Below are 22,703 nucleotides of genomic sequence, written 5' to 3' on the forward strand. Positions count from 1 at the left end.
TAGGATAAAACCCACCCTTTGACTTTTAAATGTCCAAAATTAGCTGGGGGACCTGTTATCACCATCTCCTCAGAACAGCACATCCATTCACTCCACCTGCTTTCATCCCTATTCCAATTAACATCGGTCCTTACTGACCTACAGGGTATAAGCTGTTTTTTCACATCTCTAAGTCTCTTGTCCCTTCCATAAGTGTCATTAATATTAGGAGTTATACTAATTTCATCCCATTCCTAGCAGGAAGCATAACAGCTTTTGTCTCATCGACACACGAGACACAAGGGCTACCCCTATACATGGTAATTCAGCAGTGCCAGGATCCATGCTCTGGCCAGCTGGCACGACTAGCCTTGTTCATACTGCTGAAGTCATAAACGATCTTGCTAAATTCAAGCTCTTCTGGGGCCTGTTTTAGCTGTTTAATGGAGAGATGGCAAAATATCAGTGTCAAGGTCTGCCTGGCAGTTTGCCAATATAGGCATAACCAGGCGGATTGCTTTTTAAGTGTATTCCTGGATTTTCTTCCAGATTCAGTCTCCTCTGGAGCTGGTGAGGCACTTCCAAGTAGGGAAACTTCACCTTTCCCTTCCCAGCCCAGGCAGTGGCAGTACAAGTGAGGTGGTGACCCCTCAGAAAGTACTTCTTTGGTATCCTTGTCTTCCCTGTGGAAAAAGGAGAGGAGTCTGTTTTTTGCTGTATAGGGAGACAGTGGAGCTTCTTTTTCACAGACAGTGGTTGCATTGTCTGGCCTTTCTGGGAAATAAAAAATTTTTCAGGGGTCAGAGTTTTATGGAGGAGAGTCTGAAAAATGTTATATAGCAAGGAAAACAGTACTGCAGAAAGGTTCATTTTCAGAAATTAATTTCAACTAACACATTTGAATATCTGGCAAAATCTTATGTCTTTACAAGTAAAAAAATTATTTCAGAAACAAAATAATTTCAGAAAAAAACAGCTTAACAGCCCTATCTTTCCAACCTGATGCAAAGAGGTCCTGAAGCGAGCTGAGGCAGCAGTTTATCTCAGCCCCACACAAACCCGACTCTCCTTTGTGATTTATTTCTGTAAACTAACAGCCAAAAGCTCCAAACCATCAAGCTGAAAAAATCTTTTTACTGTATTAAGGAATAGCTTGTATAATACTAAGCTTCCAAGATTTCTATTTCTAATTTTATCGTGGCTTTTTAAAAAAAGTTTTTGTCATGTAGTAAGAAGGGCAGAGTCACATCCTTGCATCTTGTGATGAGGTACGTAAGTCAGCTGAGTCCTAGTGTGAAAAGGGAAAACAAAGCGTTTCTAGTTCACCCCAAACACTTCTTTTAATTGTAGTTCATCTAATTCATCATAGGCCTGTCAGATTTGAGGCAACAGAATAAACAGACTTTCAGAAATGTTGTTGGCTCCAAGTTTAGTTCTGTTTGTTTGCTACAGAATATCTTCTAGATGTTGTTTTGATGTTGAACTGAAACTTGGCAATGTTTTCCATTGGAATGCAGCACTGTTGTGTCAGGTCAAAAGGGAAAATGCCAGTCGGTGTTTCCCAGTGGTCATACACATGTAATGTTATGTCCTTTCATTGAACTCAGCCTTTATTCCTGAGAAAGAAGTTATTTTAGCTTGCATCACTGGAGATATTATCAGTCATAAACATATGCAGCTTTTTATAAGTCTTATGATCAATAGGCAAAGAAAAATACCTATTAATCCCATCATAAAATACATTAAAACTTCTCAGAACCAATCTTCTTTTTAATCCCTTCCTCCCTTCCTTCTGTCCACCTGTCCTCTCATACTGGATGGAATTTCTTAAGGGTACGGGCAGAGGGAGAGGACAGTAATAGCAAGGCCTAGGCCTTGGACCATTTTTATACTAAGCTTTGGCAGCGATTGCCTGTATAACTGGTTCAAGTAAAGCCCTCTCGTGTCTTTGTTTCTAAAACAGAGTAATTCTTACCTTTTTTCGGTAAACTCTTTAAAGAGTATCTGTATAAAAATCTTATACTACCTCTGCTACAATCCCTTCAAGTAGTGATTAGAAGCTTTTAGAGAATGAGATAGGATTAATTCATTATTTGATTTATTTTGAATCTCAGCCTTTTGAGTGACAGAAATCCAATGCTCATTACCTTGGAGATGGACACATCTGCAAATCTGTTAGAGTTAAGTAACAGAGTATTGCTTGCACAAGCTGTAATTTAAAGGTTGAAAAATCTTGCATCATCTCTGAAATATAAAACCACAGATGCTCAGTTTCCCAGCAGTGCATTTTACAGAGCTCTGGGCCAACTCCTTAAGTAAGTCCTTACACAGTCCTGTTTAGTCCTTTTGAAGGGAAATTATCTAAGTCAATGTATCTCTTTTATTTCAATATGAATTGGTCGGAATAAAGACAAAAACTAAGAATTATTCTCTCTTGTTCTGTTTAATTACTGAAATGCCAGTGGGAAATTAATCTTTTTTATTACTAAATAATTTCCCTTTCATACATGTCTATGTCTAAGCATATTTTTAAGCACTTTGCTCTTTCCTGGTGATCTAGTACCACAGATTTCTGCTTGCAATAGTTTGGGAGTTTATACCACAAGTTAGATGGTTTAGTAGTTTAAACCCCTGCAATAATTGTGAGGTTTTTAACTCTTTCTGAATTAACTTTTAAATCCTATTAGAGACAGAGGTTCAGCTATGACATTGAGTTACACATCTCAATTCTTGATACATGATCTTAATGTGATTACACTTGGAGTTCAAACTCCTGTATAATTTTTCTTGGGAGTGAAATAAATTTACTGTAGCAATTCCATTAACCACAAATAAAGCAGGGTTGATTGTTGTTTTCATCATGTTACAATAATATGTATATACCAAGCAAACTCACAAGCAAGTTTCAGTGAAGTGCAATGAATGCACTTGGAGAGAGCAGGTACGGTTCAGCAAGTAGCCCTTTATACATGTTAGCTCAAGTCCTACAAGCAATAGATCTGTATCAGCGTGGCAATGGCCCAAACTAATTATTCCTACCTCTGAGGAAGGGCTAATTGCTGTAAATGTAGTGTTACATTGACACTGTTATGTAGCATTTAGTCTAAATCAAGCTGAAATATCTTTACACAGTGATGCATTTCAGATATGCACGTACCTAGATACATCCAGCCAGATAGAAACCAATTGCTTATCTCCAAAAGTGCATTTACACCAGGATGTTGGTCAACCTCTGTGTTGATCCCAGGTTCCAGCTCCTTGTATTGCAGACATGTTATTTCAGCCTGATCTGGAGCAGAGTGGTTCCTTCAGGGGGATGGGGGATACAGCTGAGAAGCAGTTCATGCTGGAGGCCATATTATATGGAAGGGACACAGGCCTGTCTGCACCCCCATCCCCCACAAGCCAGTGGCCTGCACTCTCTGTGAGGGGTAAAGGAAGGCAGATAAACCATGTCCACTCAGCTTTACAAAAAAGCTGTCCTTGGTTTGGAAAGTTCCTGGATCAAACACTAATTTTGCCATGACCTGGCCATTTTAATTTTCCCTCCTCTGCCCAAGGTAAAGAATCCATTTTTTATTTAGGTATCAGAGTGAGGTGGGTGGTTAGAAAACCTTGACTGCTGAGCAACTTGCAAATGAAATGCAAATAACTTTCATTTGGATGGCAAAGGTTACGCTTCTGCTTCTGAAATTTCACTTACAGCTGGAGATCAGCTTCTCCTTTGCCACATTTTGCAGTGAAGTCATAACTGTCTGTTTGGCACTAGTCTGTTGCCATGGATAGCAGGAATCGGGGTAGGATGTGATGACATTAAAAGGTCACTTCAATCTCTAATGGCTAAGGTTCTGGGAATGACTAATGACATTGTACTGCTGCAAATGTAGAGCTGGAACAACATGATGAACTGTAACTGACTCTTGTTTAAGCATAAATATCTCTGAGATTTAGAAGAAAGGATGATGAAGCCATATTAAAAAGTGAATGGTTTTATTCTTCCTTTTGTTGTTTATTTTGAGTGAGATTGCATGCATGGTCATTGGATGGAGTCATTTCACTTATAGAAAAATATAACTTAGCATACTGGGTGTATTTCCAGTATAAATCTATGATTGTATTTAAATTTTCATCCCTAGATAATACTGTACAGGGGAATAACTTTGACCAATAATCATCACTATTTTTGTTTTTCTATAAATATTTCAAGACTGTCTTTAAGATGTGACTCTTCTTGTCTGGTCATAGGAAATAAGGGATAAAGTTTATTTTCAGAAATACATACTTGAAATGTCTCACTGAAACCCCAGAGTTCATGCTTGGTTTGGGACAGTTGGGTTTGATCTGGCAGAAGAGCATGACCGAGTCATTATGAATTGTTAACACAGCCCTGATGGTTATGTCAGAAACTCTTGAGGGGATGGAAAGGAGATGGAGCAGAGATTCCTACTACAGTAAAACCTGTAAAAACAAAAAGAAGCCCAAACTATGTCAATTGTGAAGGCTGTTCTGTAGAATTTCTGTGTAGCTCTAATACATGTATTTAGTCATGGAGTTTGACAGGGAAGTAAAGAAAAATCTGAAGTCTTCCTACCATCCCTCTCCCTTTTTTTCATCTTCCTCCCCCCTCCCCTCCCATTCCCTTGCCTTCCCTTTCCTTTCTTTCCCTCCATCATACACTGAATTTTAGAAGCGAATGCATTCCATAGTCTGTCTTTCAATTAAGCTGGCTATTTTAGCCCATTTTTAAGTTGTGGTACATTTATTCATCAACCAGTGTTGACACATACATGTTGTTCTATATTTTACTTCTACATGTAGAGGAGTTCATTGCACACTCTGTATTCTTGAGAACTGTCTGTACAAGATTTCCTTTGTTTGCAAGTTGACATCTAGGCCAAGCTGCTATTCACCTATGCCATGAAATGATGGTGTCTCCAACCCCCTTTAAATAGTACTCACGGCTTCACAATAGGTCTAAACAGCTCTTTGCTTTAATGCCATCTGTTAGTTATGTCATTTCACATTCACAGCTCCCACCACTTGTACTCCAGATGAAAATTCCCTCTTGTCCCTCAACCACCATTTCCCAGGAGTATCATAGGAAGTGTCCAGAGAAGAGAAGAGCTTCTATTAAAACCTGGCTAACCCACAGTGCTCTTCTCACTGTCAATAAAGACTCTGCTTTCAGCAACTGACTCATCCCATAGCAATGCACTTCATTTGGGCAACCCAAAAGCTCAAGTGTCTTCCAAGTTTTCCCTTGTGCTGAAGCAATCCGGTGCTGATCATGAAGCTGCTGTTAGAGTGTGCTGCCCAGCCTGTGCTAAATACAATACCTTTGGGCACAGTTTGACACATAACCCTTGGCTACATTTACACTGCTAAAAGGAGAGGACAAGGGGCCAACTCCCAGCCTCATGGTCAGCTGCCACAGTCTGACTCACGTCCCCACTGCCTGTGGCTTGTCGCTTCTCTAACAGATTCAGATTTACCTTGGATACACCTAGTTGGTGTGGTCCACAGAGGATCCATGTGGAGAGGAAAAGTTGGGCAATATGGGCGGTGGCAGATGCTGAGCAGCAACCCACAGCCTATCCCTATTTATTTAGCAGTGGGGAGCTACCTTTTGGGAGTAATTCAGTGCCTGGTCTTAAGCTAGCAAGAGAATCAATAATAAATAAATAAATGAAAAACAAATCCCCACTGATAAAAAGCCCTCCCAAAATGCTATCAGGATGCATTGACTGGCACGTTAGCGTAAGGTTGCCCTGTGAAAACCCCTTGGCAGTGAGAGAAGATTTTGCAGTATGGTAACAGCTCTAATGGGACTTTCTTCCTGACAACTGGGAAGAAGGTGACATTGCCTTTATTTTCCCAGTTCTGCAAACAGTGGAAAATCTTCAGTCCCTTTTCCACCTCCCCTGCCATCACCCAGTAGCTTGACACTTGCTATGTGCACTGCCTCCTGAGAAGAAGTTCAGGTAGGTTACTCCTGTGTACCCTCACAGCTTCTTCTTTATAAAGTTTTATTTCTAAAGAAGGACTGCAAGTTACTTGAGAATGTCCCTTGAAAACAGTAAATGATGAAACATGGATTTGCATTTCATTTCTAAATCTTCTGTTTACATTCATTCATGAATGGAGATTTGCCATCATCAGCTCCACTAAAGAGTGGAAGTAATGTATTTCCCAGTTACAGGACTTGTCCAGGTAACGATGGAAGATAGGAATAAAAATCTGTATATTCTCTTGCCCAATCCTTTACATTAATCACACATCTCCCCTCCTGATTATGAGTATGTGGCCACTCACAGAGGTAGCTGCACTTTGCCTGCAGCAGGAGAATAAAGAAAGGAAGAGTAAATCCCTTCTTTAATCTCAAGTGCAGAGATAATTTTTTTCCAGTAACGATAAGATTTCTTCTGAGGGTGCACAACTGCAGTATTGGAGCATCTGTCTTGTGTCTTGGCACATGCTACAGATGATCAAAGCAGCAGCTTTTGTTTAAAGCAATAGAAAAACAGGGTGGCAGAACATCCAGGGTTGGATGTAGCACCACAAAGCAAGGAAGAATCACGAGAGCCAACTGTATAAAATGTTTTTTCAGCAGTTTGCCAGTGTGCAAAATAACAAGGTAGATCAAGTGACACAGTTCTGAAATAGTTTATCCAACAGACATTCTACACATTTTTGTTTTCTCATAAATTCCTTATATAGATTTTCTGCATGCAGATTTTTTTCAGCATCCATTTCTCAGTTCTGTAGATAATCAGTCCAACCTTCAAAATAATGTTGCTATTTTTCATGACAGTCAGAACCAGTTGTTGTTTTTTTTACCATCATTTTTCTTCGCTTGCTGGGTAAATTTAAATTAATTTTAAATGATAAATTAATAAACCTAGGTACTCTGTTCATAAATAACAATTTTCAAAACGAAGCAGATTCCATTCATACTAGTTCTACTTTTATACAAACATAACATTGAATCAGGCAATAACTTTTTAATAGTATCTCTATAAGTGATTAATTCATTTCATACCATCAAACAGTACAGAGGAGGTAAACATCTCAGTCCACAACAAATCATTGAAATACATATTCTTAGGCACCTGGTTCTTTTCAGGAACTTGAGGTCTAAAGTATTGCTTGTGAGCAATCCTCATTATCAGTAATCTTCACATGATTTATTAATGCCTTGCTAAAAAGCTCTGATGTAACTGTCCAGCGCTGTTTTCTTTTTTCTATAGGGAGAAGAAAATCCCAAACACTGTCATCATCAGCTGGCTTGTGTCCAATAATTCCAAATTAATTTAAGCGGCCAAGAGCTGGGCGTTAACTTCTCTCATATGTCAGGAGAGTAGGCAATAAAATAAAACAAATCAGTCAAACTGTAGCAGCTCTTCACTCCATAATAGTGGGAACAGAGGGTGAGATCACCAGTTCTCAAAGCTGAAGTGACCAGCTGACTTCTTTGTTTGCTAGCCTGCATGCTCTCCGCTAGCAACACAAGAAAGGAGACATTTCTCCCTGCTACTTTGTGAATAAGCAGCTTTCACATATAGCCACTCTGCATGATGAAGCTAAGTGACCTGCTGACAATCCTCCTGAAGACAGTTTATGCCTCCATAATTTTATTTCTTCTTACATCGCACCTGTGGAAAGAAACAGCTTAGTTAATGAGAAGAGTGATGCATAGCTTTAATTCTCATGGTTATGAATATGAGCAAGGTCCCTGAGAACACTGGAAGTAATTACGTTGTATTCCCTTCTGGTTTAGCTACTGGGGCTGGCTTTGTTCACAGCAGATGTTACAACAATTTCTTGCCATCTTTAAGGTTGGCACTTGCCCTTTTTGGCTTGGAAAGGTTTAGGATGTGTCATTTCAATTCTGAAGAATGGATGCAGGCATTTATTGCTGGCTACCTTCTATGAAAGAAACAATCCTACTCCTGAAGTCAAATTTTCCATTTTTTCTATTAATGTATTGAAGCACCACATGTCCATACTGCATTGTAATGGACTACTTGATTTTGTGATTTCTTTATTCAAGACCAAAAGCAGTCTATTTCCATTTATATACAGTATGCAAGCCTACAATTTGAGTTTAGTCTTCTTTAGACTCATAGAAGACACAGTACAGTGCTTTCTTAAGATACAAGTCACACGCTTCTGTATATTGTGCTTTGCAAAACAAGATTTCACTTTCCATGTGACAAACGGGCTTCTGTTTAAAATATAGCTATAAGAATATGTGTTATCAGTCAAAATCCAACTTGGTTTTAGCTTGTTGTTTTATACAATGGAAGAGAAGTTGTGCCTGCTTGTAACTAAAAGTCTGTTGCGATTTCCTCAGTACTCAGTACTTTGGGGAAACACCAGTTGGTAACAGTTCTTCAATAGTTCCCTTCATTCCAGCTGGAAAGGAACATATTTTAAAGTATCTCCAGTTAGAAACTGCAGAGGGGGACTTAATATACTGTAGTTATTCTGAATTAAGATTAAAATGTTGCTTAATAAAAAAAAAAAAAAAAAGGGCTGCTGGCTTTTTTTAGTAACAATTATTCTGAATGCATGATAATACTTGTTAGTGACTGTGTGTGCTTTAAACTCTCTGTTCCTTGATATGTTCTTGAACTTCTGTCGTTTTTCAAGGGGCACTGAAACAAAGGTTTTGATGGGGTGACAGAGGACCCACATTATAAAATTAATGTCTTGAATTACTGTCCAAGAATCACAGACCTGCAGGTCATATACATTTTGTAGAATCACTCCGTAATAGACATTAAATAGACACAGTTGTCTTATTAAAATGTTGTTAAAAGTGCTGCTTAATCATTCAGCATGATTTTATGATCAAGTATGCCAAATATTCTAAGATATTGTTAGTTATGAACTAGTTTAATAGGAAATTATTGTATCAACCTAATATATTAATAAGTGGTATTTTCAATGCTGTCCACCGAGTATTGGCAATATGGTTGTATAATATAATTTACAATATCCAAGACTCACTTATATAATAATATCACTCAGTACAACAGTCTGTTTAAACAACCTAAAAGATACTTGATGTGGAGACCGAAACACCAGTAGTTAGTATGTTCATACATATGTACATCTGTATATACAAAGTTCATAAATTACTTTCAGTATCTTTTAGTTATGAAGATGAGGATCGACATCCAAAAGCTAAGCAAATCACACAGACAAACTACTTTTGGCTTTACATAAGGCTTGTACTTCTAAAGGCATCTTAAAAGCAGCAGCTCTGATTCTAAGATGCTCACATTTTAATCAAGGGCTGTCAAACTTTTTGACAGCTAAGGGAGAGATTACTTTATGGCCGTTTACTCAAAGATCCGATGGCAAATAAATTTTACAGTGTTAAAGGATGGTGCAAAACGATCTGAGGACCATTTGAGAATTCTTCTATGGCCTGCCAGCTTGATGGCCTAATTTGAGTAATCAGCAAATTTTGTTATGCCTTGCATACAAATTCTGCAAATAACTGTGTTACAGATGCAGCATTTCTGGAAAGATCTAGTTGTTGCTGCACTCTCCAAACTAGCCAGCTGCAACAAGCTTTACCATCACATACCAACACACTTTTCACATCAGTCCCTCTACTGCTTTCTCCTAGTCTCTCCTCACCCAGGGCATACTCTCACTCTTCTCTCTACTACTTCTCTCTCTTCCTCAGCTGCTCTCTCTCCATTGCCTCTCAACAGAACCAGCCACACCTGCACCTTATCTACATCGGCCAACACACCGCCCCTGAAGCCAGCCCACAGCTGTATGTTATCAATGCTAATTAACCCAGCTTCATTCCACTACCTCTAGTTTTCTATTATCTGTGATAATGCAGAATGTATACTGCACTGTCTGATAAATGATGTAATCCACTTTATCTGAAAAAATACGTTCTAATATAAAATTCAGAGCAGTTCAATGGTTTTTACAGGATGTCAATGGCATTTACAGGTTGTCAGATTAAAGATCAAAGTGTTCTCTATCATGATTGTAATTCTACAATATTGTAGGGACAAAAAATGCAGATTCATTAGTAGGTAAGCAGGTGATATATGGAACCACTCATGGAGAAATCCTGACTTCATTGGAGTCAGCCTTATTATTTCTTTAATTCCGTGTCTTCATTGTCCTTGAATTTTTTTTAACAAGCATTTTGAAAACTGTGTTTATGTTTGTTAATTCAGTTTATTGGAGATAGCAGGATTAGATAGTATGCAAAGAATATGGCTGTATAAATAATTTTCTATCTATACCCTGCTTATCTTTATACATTTGAAACACAAATTCCTGATGTCCTCTGTCACAAAAGCACAGTTCCAGATCACCTACTGTATATATCCCTTTAACATTTTATATACACAATTCCATTTTTACAGTAGCATTTAGTAGCTTCAGTGAATGAATACAGAATCCTGCTGGTCACCTGCTTAACATCCAGTCTGTCTGCAGATGATGTCCTACACTGCCAAGACTTGTAATGTGTGATATTAACCCAGGAAAGAAAATTACTATCCCCATGATGTGTAGCACAAAGACATGCTCTAAAGAACTCTTGCTTCAACAGAGCTATTCTCTTGGAAAAAAATTATAGTATCTAAAGATTTCAGATTATGCTGCTAGCTGGAATTTAACTTTACCAAAACAAACAAGAATATAAAGGCAGCCTGTTTGAGGAAACAGTGGAAACAGGGCAGGGAAATTTGTCATGAGGGGTTGTCAGGTAGAGCAAACTGGCTGGAAGAAAGGATGGGGAAAGATATGAAGAAGTGGCCAGACAAGTATGATGGAGAGGAAGAAAATGGGGTCTGTGGGAAGTCTCCTCCAAAGTGGTCTGCAATGTCTTGGGGCAATGCCATTATTCTGTTGAGATTGACAGGATTTTGGTCTTGGCTTTAGAGCAGCCAGGATCTTGCTCTTGATGCTTATCACTCACGCTTAATCTTGCAGGAGAGGAAGTCGCTGCCATTTAGATTTCCTCAAAAAACAACCTGGGTCACAGGCCTGTTGGGCTCAGTGTGAAAACATTCTTTACATGTCAGAAAGGCAGGTATATTTAATGCATCTAGAGAGCATCAAAGTGAGATTTCTGTATCAGATCACTTTGTTTACAGAGCAGGAGGAAAGCCGAGCATGTCTGGATTTATCCCACGTGTTGACTCACAACTATCCTATTCAAAGCCAAAACCACTCCTAGCAACACTTCCAGTCACCAACTGCAACTGCCAGACAGCGAGAGTAGATAACAGTAGAGGCAAACTTTCAGTCTGCTTTAACCTGAAATTGAATCTTGGTGGAAGAGAACCTGAAATTTGAATCTTGGTGGAAGAGGGATTTTAGTTGTAGGAAGTAGTAAGTGGAGGCACGTTAGGAGTCCTCTCTTCAGTGGTCAATAAATGAATGGCTTTATGAACAGTGGAAGTTTTTGCATCTGGAAAGCTCTCCCAAGGTACACTCTTCAGTGCCAAATTTGGTAAGTCCATGTTATAGCAATAAGCTTACCTGTGAAACTAAAAAAAAAAAAAAAAAGAAAAAAAGAACATTTGTGTTTGACTCTCAGTGTTTTCCATATAACCTCTGCTTAATTTACAAGTGGCATTTCCCCTGCACTCCTGCCAAGTGTTATCTGGGTTCTGATTGTCCTGAAAAGTTCTTTTCTCTTCTCATTTCACCTCTAATATGTGACTTCTTTAACCTGACATCAGGAAATTGTTTAGTTGTGTAGCTAGAGTGTACGAAAAAATCCCACAGACATAAATTCCAGTTCAACATACTTAGCAGAGTTGGATAATAGGACAAATTAAAGACATGCCAGTATCTTCTGACACTGTTTCAAGCAGAGATGATACTGAATGTAAGTAAGAACATAGTTTTCTAAAGATGTGTTGCCATTCTGCATTTAACAATTGCTGTATTTTATGTAGTTCATTACCTTTCAGTCGTAAGTGAAGGATGACTGGCACTGTTTTATTATATTGCAATATTTTCATGCTCTTCTCCTCTGAAAGATGGCCTTAAGGTTAAGGATTGGGATGACCATCTTGTGAGGGACAAAGAACTAAGTTAGGCACTACTTGTTCTACAGATTTTTACTTTTTTTTTTAAAAAAATTTTCAAAAAGCTTTGAGGAAATATACAGTATCCCACTGGTAGGTTTAATTCAATGGCAAATGACACTGAATGCCTCAAAACCCTTCCAAAACAGAAGATTTTACTTTATAATTGCATTTATTTCTTACTCTGTCTAACCTTCCCTGCACCCATCAGACACAAACTTTCTTCAGGAATGCAGACAGCAGATCTTATGCACATACCTTGTATTTGCTCTGTGATTTTAGCTTAGCATTTGTTCCTACAGAGTTTAGAAATTGTACTCAAAATCATTGAATCTAACATGTTGAATTGAAATATGCAGTAGATAGAAAGTTATATTTACTTGGATCAGGAACAATAGGCTTAGTTACTCCCCAAGCTTCAACAGGTTTCAAATTCAGTTAGGATTTTGACTTGCATTCCACCAGTATGAATATGTGCTCTGGCATCTGAGCCAATTGACTAAGTCACCTCAGGCAGTCAAAATCCCCTTCAGTTTGTAAAACTGGCCTGTGATACTGGTATCTGCCCTGTTACTGTGTTAAAAGGTGGGCAAAGAGACAGAAATTGGGTAAACATGCAGAATGAAGTAGAACAAGTTATTGGTAATCACCAATGCTTTAATTAAAAAATTTAGAAGTATTTGGAAGAAGTTAAAATATTGCAGGAAACCTCATGGTGTGTTATATATTCATTCTGGGGACAAGCAGGGTATCAATCGCAAATGAAACAACATGTCATAAACTCTAAATAAAAATTGAAATGTCCCTTGGTACTACACCAGCTTCTTAACCCAGATCTTTCAAGCTCTGCAGACAGTACTGAAAGGGGTGAGGGACAACTAGGTCAGTCTTTTGAGGCTGCATAAATCAGGACTGTATCCTTTTAAATGCATGGTCTTGCACTAAGACTGATCATTTCTTGGAAGCAAGATGAGAGTGCTGGATGTCCCACCTTGACCATGCATACTTGGACCAGCACTGCTGTTGTGCTTCTCAGTTCTGCTTTGTGGTTTCTGGTGAAGTGCTGCATCATTCCTCCTTATTTCTGTGGGTTTTTGCTGCAGTTGTGTTCTGCATATGGATTTTTCTGTAGCCCAGTTTTCAGCCACACAATATCTAAAAGATGGCTATCATCCAAAGCTAAATATCATATCGGCTCCCTTTCTTGAGCTGAAAAATTTTAGAATTGTAATAGTTTCCTAGAACTGGGTTATACAAAGGAGTAGTATTAGCATGACTTTTGTAGCTGAGCTTTTCTTGTTGCATAGGCATGCAGTGAGCGATAGGAAATCATTAATTTCTATTTTCACTATTTTATTTGTTTAAAATCTATGACAAGCAAATGGCAGCAGACAAAAGCATCTCAGTCTAAGCATGTGTTCAATGTAAAATTTTGCAAAACTGCAATAGCAGTAGAGGAAAGATTGCTACCTGTCTAATTTGGGTACCAATTTCCACTGAAATACTAGAACAATCAATAGAAATACATCTGAGCACACTGAATACATGTATCCCTAAATTTAAAGCACGTCAGCAAGGAAAGAAAATTTTAAAAATCAAGTTTAAGAAGTCTAGGGAGAATATTTTCTCTTATTCTTATGTGCAGGAAATGAGAATGATAGAGGCCCCCAATAAAATGAAGCAGATTCAAGCTGCCATTTCTGCCTTCTGGGATTTCAGTCGTGTGCTGGAGAAAGCTTTTCCATTCGTTGTGCTGAAGATTTGATAATGGGTCTTATTTTCACTGCACTATTTCCACCTACTGCTCAAACTGCAAATTGCACTAAATTGTAAGTATGTTCTAGAATCGGTAACTGCAAATAGGTATCGGTCTCAGGTTTCAGGGAATCGGCACTACAAATAAGCAAGTGGATATAGTGAGATTAAATACTTCTTTTATAAAAAGGTATTTGCACTAGCTCCCAGACTAAAGGTTGTCAGGTATCTAATACGGTCTTTGCTGCATGATCTGTTCAGAAACAAGAGTATCAGTTATTTGGTTTAAATGTTAGAATCCCTCTTGTGGATGTAATTTTTGTGTGGGTTCTGTTGTTAATTGAAGACAAATGAACACATATGAATAAGAAGGGCCACACAATGGTCAATGGAGGCATTCACTACTCTCACAGGCAAGCGTGTGCTCAGGATCAAGTATAGAAAAGGGTAGCTAAACCACCTAGACGTTTTGAGGGGGATTCATCTGGACAGTCCTTCCCCATATATCTCAAGCTATAAAGTACCTTTCACACTTCATAACAACCGTAACATTTTAGTAATGGATCTGGAAGATTCAAAACCTCAATTGTGCTGCAGGAAAAAAAGAGGAGAGATTTTGTGCTAAGCTATGAAATTTAATTTTTTTTTCAGGGGGCTGTGTAGAGCATAGCTAGAAGACACATCTTGTGGATCTACCTCGTGAAATGTAGCAGGAGTCTTATGGACAGTTACAAACATAAATAGACAGTACAAGTGATTTAAAACTCTTTAATGTTCTAAGACAAAATACATACTTTGTGTGATATATGCTTACACAAAGTAAAAAAATACCAGCATTGCTAATCTCAAACAGCTCTTCATACAACACAGGTATGGCAATAGCTTTGATAGCTGTAAGAGGTTTTTTATTCATGCCTTTTTGTAGCAAAATCTGGATGCAGCAATTCTACTAAGCTGTTCTTGTAACTAGCACAAAATAGCCAAATGACTCTTAGTTCGAGCATCTGAAAAAACACAGCATGGTTATTTCTCTGAGCATCTGATGTGTAGGGAGATGGAACTTCCTGACTTCAGAATCTGTAGTTTGGACATTTTCTTTAGGCAAAAGGCTTCAGCTCCTGCTTTTCCCTTGTGCATTCTTTTTAATCACATGCAAAATATGAATGAGTTAATGCCCAGACTAAGAAACTGCAGCGTCCTTCACTCAGGATAGCATATTAACTGCTGCTTTATTAGATAGGAGGCAGCACGGCTGCGACCACTGTCTTTTCCTGGATATAAGCAGGGTACCAATCACAAACAAAATAGTACGTCATGAACTAGGAATAAAACAAGAGAAGTCCCTTGGTACTACATCAATTGTGATCACATGTGTTTTATGATAAAGCATCTGCAGTAACTCTGTTTTTTGAAGTGCCCAGCATTGACTGGTGGGTTAGATAACTCCTGAAAACATAATGTGTATTGCACCAAACCTCTTTTCAGGTCTTTGCCAGGGTAGTATCACCTCTGGATATTTCTCACCCAGTTTAGATATGAGGTAAGCACCAAGCTGCTTGCTCCAAACCAGGCAGATACCTAAACTGAGGCATACATGTATGCGGCTAGAGAACTGTGAATACAATGATCTGCTTATGGAATTTACATTTTTCTGGAGACAGACAAGAGGTGGGCTGAGGTTTTTTAGACTTACAGCTTTGGATTTAAATTTCATTTTACAGAACAATTTGTTTAACCTTTCAAAAGACTAACTGCATAGGATTCTATCAGTCAGCAGTTTTCTAGTAGAACTGCCTTGTTAAAATACCGGATTATTTTTACCACTGTGAACATTACTGTGAACCCTGAGCTACAGAAAGGCTCAAGTCTAGACCAGTTTTTATTATCCAACCTTCTTGCTTGAATAGTAAAATCTAATTTTGTTTAGTCTAGATCAGTTTCTGTTATCCAGCCTTCTTGCTTGAATAATAAAATCAAATTATATTTACAGTCAAATTCTCCTTATTTGTGAAAGAATCTTAATTGGATACTGCTTTTAATGGAGAATGCATGGTGGGGTGGAGGTGGTGAATAGCACTATTTTATTATATTATCTGTTGTTACTTGAGAGCCCTGCTCTTGAAAGAGAGCTTTGGACATCCAAGTATAGATTTGCTTTGGCTTGAGCCCTAAAATCATCTGGCAGGAGATTTAAACTGGGGAAGGGATTGCTGTGGATGTAGCTCTGTACTAGAGAAAGCAGCCTCTGAAGAGGGTAGAGTTTATATGTGGGGTCCCTGGGAAAGTCCCACCCATCGTGGAACAGCTGCTGTTGTCTGGGATGATGGTAAGGTGAGGAGCTGTTTTATTCTCTGTAGTTGCCCTGTCATGTGAAGACTATCAGATGAAGGCTATCTGAAGTCTGTAGATTACTTCGAGCAGAATGGCACTGAGACAGTGTCCTTTCAAGGGGATGGAAGCCAGGACTTTTTACAGGAGGAAAAATGTACTGCCAATTTCTAAAAGCAACTTTAAACTAGTGCAAGCAGAATAAATTATTTTTTGAAAGTGTAGGAAGCCTCAGCATTACCCAATATAATTAAAATCAGTACATTCACCTCTAAGTAATTATTTGTAATAATATGTGGAGTATTTCTTAACCTATCATCCTTCAAAGAACTGCTCTTGGCAAAATAAAAACATATTTCCTTGGAGGATTGTATTTATGTAAATACTTAATAGATTGTGATTAAATTAAATTAACAGTATGTATCCTCTTCAGACTTGTGTATATTGTCCTGCCTTGTGATCTTTGCGCTAATGAGTATCTGAATGAAAACACTTGTTTTTTGAAAGAGAGTGTGGAAAATTAAATCAATCATTACAGTTAAAAATGAGGAGGAACCTTACTTTGATATTTGTAAGATTTCAATGGCAACATCATATTTTGAATCACTCTGTTGTGAAGGCTGGTAGAAAGAAGGACACCTCTGCTTTTAATGCTTTCCATTATAGAGGTATGGACACGCTAGATTAGACCTACATGCTACCCAAGTCAGTAATTTGTTTCTGGCAGAGCCCAGAGCCAGATGCCTCAGGGGAAGGTGCAAGGACCTGCAGTGAGAAGTAAGGGCACTGCTCTCCCTCTAGCATGAAGATAATCTATTCATACAGCTTGAGCAGTCTCCTGAAGACTCACCTGGTGGTGCCAGAAATAATGAATCCACCCTTCACAGATTTTGCTGTGTGTTGTACCGAGTGAGTCTGAGATATAGCAGATGCTCTCAGGTCTGATCCTTCATTAAAGCTTTGGTGTGACAAAATATAATAGCTGCTGTGACCTGGTGGCACTGCATGGGGCTGGCAGGCAGAGGCAGCAATAGTTAGGGCAGACCCCAGCCCAAGACCCATAACAATTTATGCCTGAACATGGCTAAACACATGTACTGAAAATCCCTATCTACTGGTAGACGTAAGTAGATACTTCCTTGTATCTGTTACAAGGGAGTAATCTTTGAGTTTGCAAACCCTTGAGTTTGGTGCTGTTCTGTGAGGATTTCAGAACTTGCTTCTGTCCTTAGTCTTAGTCCTGAGTTTCTCCCTGGATTTATGGGGAGAACTTACGGAGGTCTCAAAGAGAACATTAGAGCAGTTCAGGGAAGGTCAGACACAACCAGGGGATGCAGTGAGCTGTCTGCCTCTGACATGGCTATGAAAAGCTCTGAGTCAGGCTGTCTTTGCATGCCTTAAATGTTGCATGGAGTCAGAGACCCCTGAATATGGAGCCAACTGAAATCCCCTTTCCCTTTGTGCAGTCACCTAGGAGTGGTCAACACAAAACCAGAATCTTACAACTGGCTTGTGGGTGCCTTATTCTGAGCTCTATCTGTCTGGAGCTAGAAACAGATGGGTGTCCACCATCTGTTTGAAGAGGATACTTCAAAGTACTGACTAAGGGCCACTCCATTAAACACAAATTGAGGAGAAAGTAATACAAGGGACATGTGGCCACCTTGTGTTTAGAGACTCTGCAAGAGCAGCCCAGGGGCCAGAGCTGGAACCCCTCTTGTTTGTATGACACACTGTTCATCACAGCTATAAAGAAAGCTTGCCATCTGGAACATTAATTTTTTACATGACCGTATTTAAACTCAGCAAACTGAGCTTAAATATTTTTTTTTTTACAAACATGAAATTCTGTGTGGAAGTAAAATATATAAAGTAGTGGCTAAAGTTTCCCTCAACTGTACACTATCTATGCTGTCTGCTTCTACTGTGTGGTCATATATTTGCCTGAATGCATATACTGTACCTTGTTGAATAAATCAAAGCTGTTATGTATTTTAACTTTCTTAGTACTGCTGCTTATGAGATACTGTGTCTGTGTATCCAGATTAGCTTGGCTGTTCATCACAGATCAACACCTTTAGTACTTAATCACACGAAACTGCAAATGATTAAATACTATTTGACTCAGAGGGAGCATTGCAATATAATAAGTCTATTTATTACACTCCTTTCCTTTGCTTCTAATACAAATTTTTATTTACATTAAAACAGCTTCCTGTATATGAATTTCAGTTTTTGGGTTTGTACTATCTTTTATTTTTACAAACTTTTTAATAGTCATCTCTGTTGCAACAGAAGAATGAAAATAAATCAGTACATTTTAATAATTACAACAAATTAATTAGAAGGTAGAAGTCATGATAGTTTACATTTCATTGACTTTATAATTACAGAGTTGCCAATGTATGAGTGATTACCTCCTTCCTTCTTGTTCGTTATTAAATGAAGAGTTCAAGGAAGGCCTTAATCTTTTCTACCTACCGTGTTTGCCAGAGACAGGATGTGGCAAGGATGGCAGAAAAAGAGGAAGGAAACAGGTTAGCACTGTCCCATTAAGAGAAGATACACAAAATTACAGAGAAAGAGTGTGGACTCCTTTTCAAAATTATTATTTCTGGCTTGGTCTTCCCTGCAGGGAAATAGCTGCTTACATAGTGTACATATGGGTTAGGGAGAAGAGAAATTGTCACTTGTCATAAGGAAAAGGAAGATCTGTGCTTTAGATGGTTGAATCTAATGTAATGAATTCACTAGTGGTGTATCCCAAGGCTTAATACTGGGGCCAATATTGTTCACCCTCTTCATTAATGACCTGGACAAAGGAGCACAGTGCGCCTGCAGCAGGTTCACAGAGGATACAAAACTGGGCAGACTGGCTGATGTTCCAGGTAGTTGTGCCATCATTCATGGGGACCTTGACAAGCTGGAAAACAGGGCAGAGAGGAATCTCATCAACTTCTACAATGGTAAAGCTAGAGTCTTACATCTGTGGAGTAATAACCCCAGGCACCAGTACATGCTGGGGGCCCACTGGTTGGAAATTTGCTTTGTTCAGAAGGTCCTGGGAGTGAAAGTTGTCCAGCAAGTGGACAACAAGATGACCACGAGGCAGCAATGCACCCTCCTTAGCTACCTTAGTAAAAGCATTGCCAACAGGTAGAGGGAGGTGATTCTTCTCTTCAGCATGGTGAGGCCACACCTGGAGTACTGCATCCAGTTCTGAACTACCCAGTGCAAGAAATATATGGACTTACTGGAGCAAGTCCGGTGCAGAACCACAAAGATGATTAAGGAACTGGATCACTTTTTGTATGAGAGGCTGAGAGAGCTGGGACCATTCAGCCTGGAGAAGAGAAGGTTTACAGGGATCTCATCAGGGGAGGGAATGAAGGAGAGGCAGCCAGAATCTTCTCCACAGTGCCCACTAAAAGACAAGAGGCAATGGACATGAATCAGAAATCATTAAATTCCATCTGAACACAAGAAAACACTTCTTCACTGCAGGGTTGATCAAGCACTGAATCAGATCGTCCAGAGAGGCTGTGGAGCCTCCATCCTTGTAGATATTCAAAGTCCAGCAGGACACAATCCCAGGCAAGATAATCTAGCTGATCATGTTTGAACAGGGGCATTGGACTACATGATCATAAGAGGTCCCTTTGAACCTCAAAAATTTTGTGATTTTGTGAATTGAACCTATTATGTGATTAACGGTTGTGTTGTGGGTTAACACCAGTATGCAGCTAAACACCACACAGCCACTTGCTCACTCCCTTGATGGTGGGATGTGGAAGAAAATCCGAAGGGTAAAAGTGGAGTAACAGTGAGAAAACTCATGGGTTAAGACAAGGAGAGTTTAACAGATAAAGCAAAGCTTTGCTTTGCGTGCACAAGCAAAGCAAAATAAGGATTTCATTCACTGAGCAAAGAGCATTAGATTCATAAAGATTCATTCATCAAAGAGTGTTAATATTAAAACAAACGCTGAGATCATAAAATGTTATTCCATATGGAAAGGAAGATGAATGGGTAATAATTGGCAAATTATCCATATTAGCCAATTATATTTTTAATAGATTTTCCCATATGTGTGTGCAGAGATTTGAGCAAGGTGTGATTTGTAGAAGAGAGGAAAGCCAATGGAGTACTTCAAGAAACTTAGAACATACTCTGAAAGTGTTGGCAAGTCCATTTAATTGAAATCCTGTAGCAGACTTCTCTTGTATTAAAAAATCTGTAGCTGCTAGAGCAGGGAAATCACTGTAGTGAAGGGAAATAACTAGTAACAATATGCGTGAATTTACAGAGAGGTTAGAATACTGATTCTGAGGCATGAACTGCCTTTTTGTTTCAGTAGTTGCTACATTAGGATGGTAACTTTAAGAGCTGATTTCCTGACGTGTACACTACCAAATAGCACACTACAATGATGGGGTGGTCTTTCCCTACCCTGTATCTTTTTTTTTTCAATATGCTTTTCTTCAGTTCTTTGGATCATGAGACTTGCAGTGAATTGGATCATGACATTTGCTGATCTAACAGAGGCAATCTAAGGGACTAAGGAGGAAGCACAGGCAAGGGCAGGACAGGTAAAGCATAACTGTTCCTTTTGGTGGGAATGTGGTAACAGATCAGTTTAAACTCATGACGAAACCACATCCTTGCTGTTCACTGCAGAACCTATTGTCAACACCTGTTTGCTGGATCACTGCACTGTACAGTTACATAAATGACAGAGATGTTGATTCATGACAATCTCTGTGGTGCTTCCGGAATGGGTATCTCCTGCAGTTATACCTCTGACTGTTTTGGAGGCTGACCTCACAAAACCCTAATAAAAATTGTATTAAGAGGCTATGAATGAACTTGCCCTTCTGCATGAACCTCAGAGGGTTGCTCGTTTGTGGTACTGTCTTCAAATCCCTTCATTCCCTTGTTTGCAGCTGAGCAACCATCCTTTCTCATCCTGTGTGTTTGCCTTTATTTGGTCCTTCTGCAGCATAATTCAGATGTTAATCTGTCCCAATCACAAACCATGTAGAAGGAATAGCTGACATGCCATGCATTGTTCGTGACATAGTTTTCATGCAACATCACTGCTCATCCTGCCTCTCTTAATTTGATTGCAGTTTTTCTAAAATGTAAGATTTCTGGGGAAAGAGTTGTTCTATTTTTTAATACAAACACTTCTATCATCGCTTAAAAAATAGTAGGAAACATTAATCTTCATATACATGGATACAGTTTTCAAAACCCTTCATGAGCACTGCTCTGTAGGATTTACATTGTCAGTATATGAGATCAGACAGATCTTTGACCTTCTATATCCTTTTCTGCTTGCATCCATTTTCTCTTTGACATCTTCCTCCTTCATCTTTATTTCAGCTCCTCTTTGGTTACTTTGCCAGCTACTTTCAAATTTCAGGCTCTATCTGCTCTGCTTCTTCCAAACAGTGGCACCTGCAAGTCATGTTCACACTCTCTTCTTCTAATGAACTAAATTTTGTTCTGTCTAACAATGATTTTTGTACGTATCATGGTGCTCTCTTATTACCTTTGGAAGGGGGAATTTAAAAGTATTTTCTCAAATAACTAAATACTGGAACTTTTGGCATCAAATGTTTCTATTATACAGCACAATGTATACCACTGTGGGTTCTATAGTGTAACACCATGGGAGAGATCCAAAATTTGACATACTTACCAGCAGGGAAAAAAAAAAAAAAAAAAAAAAAAAGTGATTGAATCTTTCCAAACAAAGACTTCAGTGATCTTTGCAATAATGGCAGGCTGAAGTTTGTACATACATTGTGCTCTCCTAATTCTATGCTCCTATACTAAGCAAGGAATTGAAATGAATATTCCAGTCATCTCTTGTGAAATCTGTTGAAGAAAGATTGCTCTTTTTCAGTTGCAATTATCCTTAGTTCCAGCAGGATACCCAGAAGGGGAAAATACCCAGCAGTTCTCCAAGGCTCAAAGCCAATGCTATGTATATAAAAGATTTTAAATTATGTCTGTTCTCCATGCAAAACTTCTGAGAAACAAGAAAATTCTGGTTCAAAATCATGTGACCTTTTCCAAGATTTCTGGGAACTTGCAGCCCAGACATTGGGCTGGGGTATTTCAGACCTTAAAGTGGTGGCCCCAGCAACACTAGGAAATAACATCTGTACCACTTTGAATGGAGAAGTAGTTTGATCCAAGTGTTGCTTGTCCACACCACAGCTATTTTTTAAGAAAACCACAAGATTTTACTGGCTGAACTTGATGGCATGGTTGTCTCACAAATGGAGTTCATTATCTGGTGTGCAAAGACCCAATCTCACACAGAAGGCCAAGATAGCATTTATTGCAAGTTTGTGTGGTAGGGGTGGTCAACTACAGCATGTGAATTCTGCTCTCCAAGGAGAGCAAAGAACAGCAGTTCCGGCAGTTTCATTTCCTAACTGATGGCAAAAAAAAAAAAAAAGGGGGAAAAAGACAAAGAGAGCAATCAGTGTGACACATAACTGCTACACGGGATTTTGTGGTATCACTTAGATAGAGAGGCAGGGT

At 38.9% G+C, this 22,703-nt stretch overlaps 1 protein-coding gene across 1 annotated transcript in view; it reads left to right on the top strand.

The window, feature by feature from the left end:
• Positions 1-22,703, top strand: part of SCEL (sciellin) — a 77,339-nt gene continuing 54,636 nt past the window's right edge. Inside the window, exon 1 of the mRNA XM_080375845.1 lies at positions 1-22,703. This exon is cut by the window's right edge and continues 10,767 nt beyond it. The gene's annotated coding sequence lies outside the window, so the exon portion shown is untranslated.

Source organism: Falco punctatus, assembly GCF_963210335.1.
Source record: "Falco punctatus genome assembly, chromosome: 2".
Taxonomy (NCBI): domain Eukaryota; kingdom Metazoa; phylum Chordata; class Aves; order Falconiformes; family Falconidae; genus Falco; species Falco punctatus.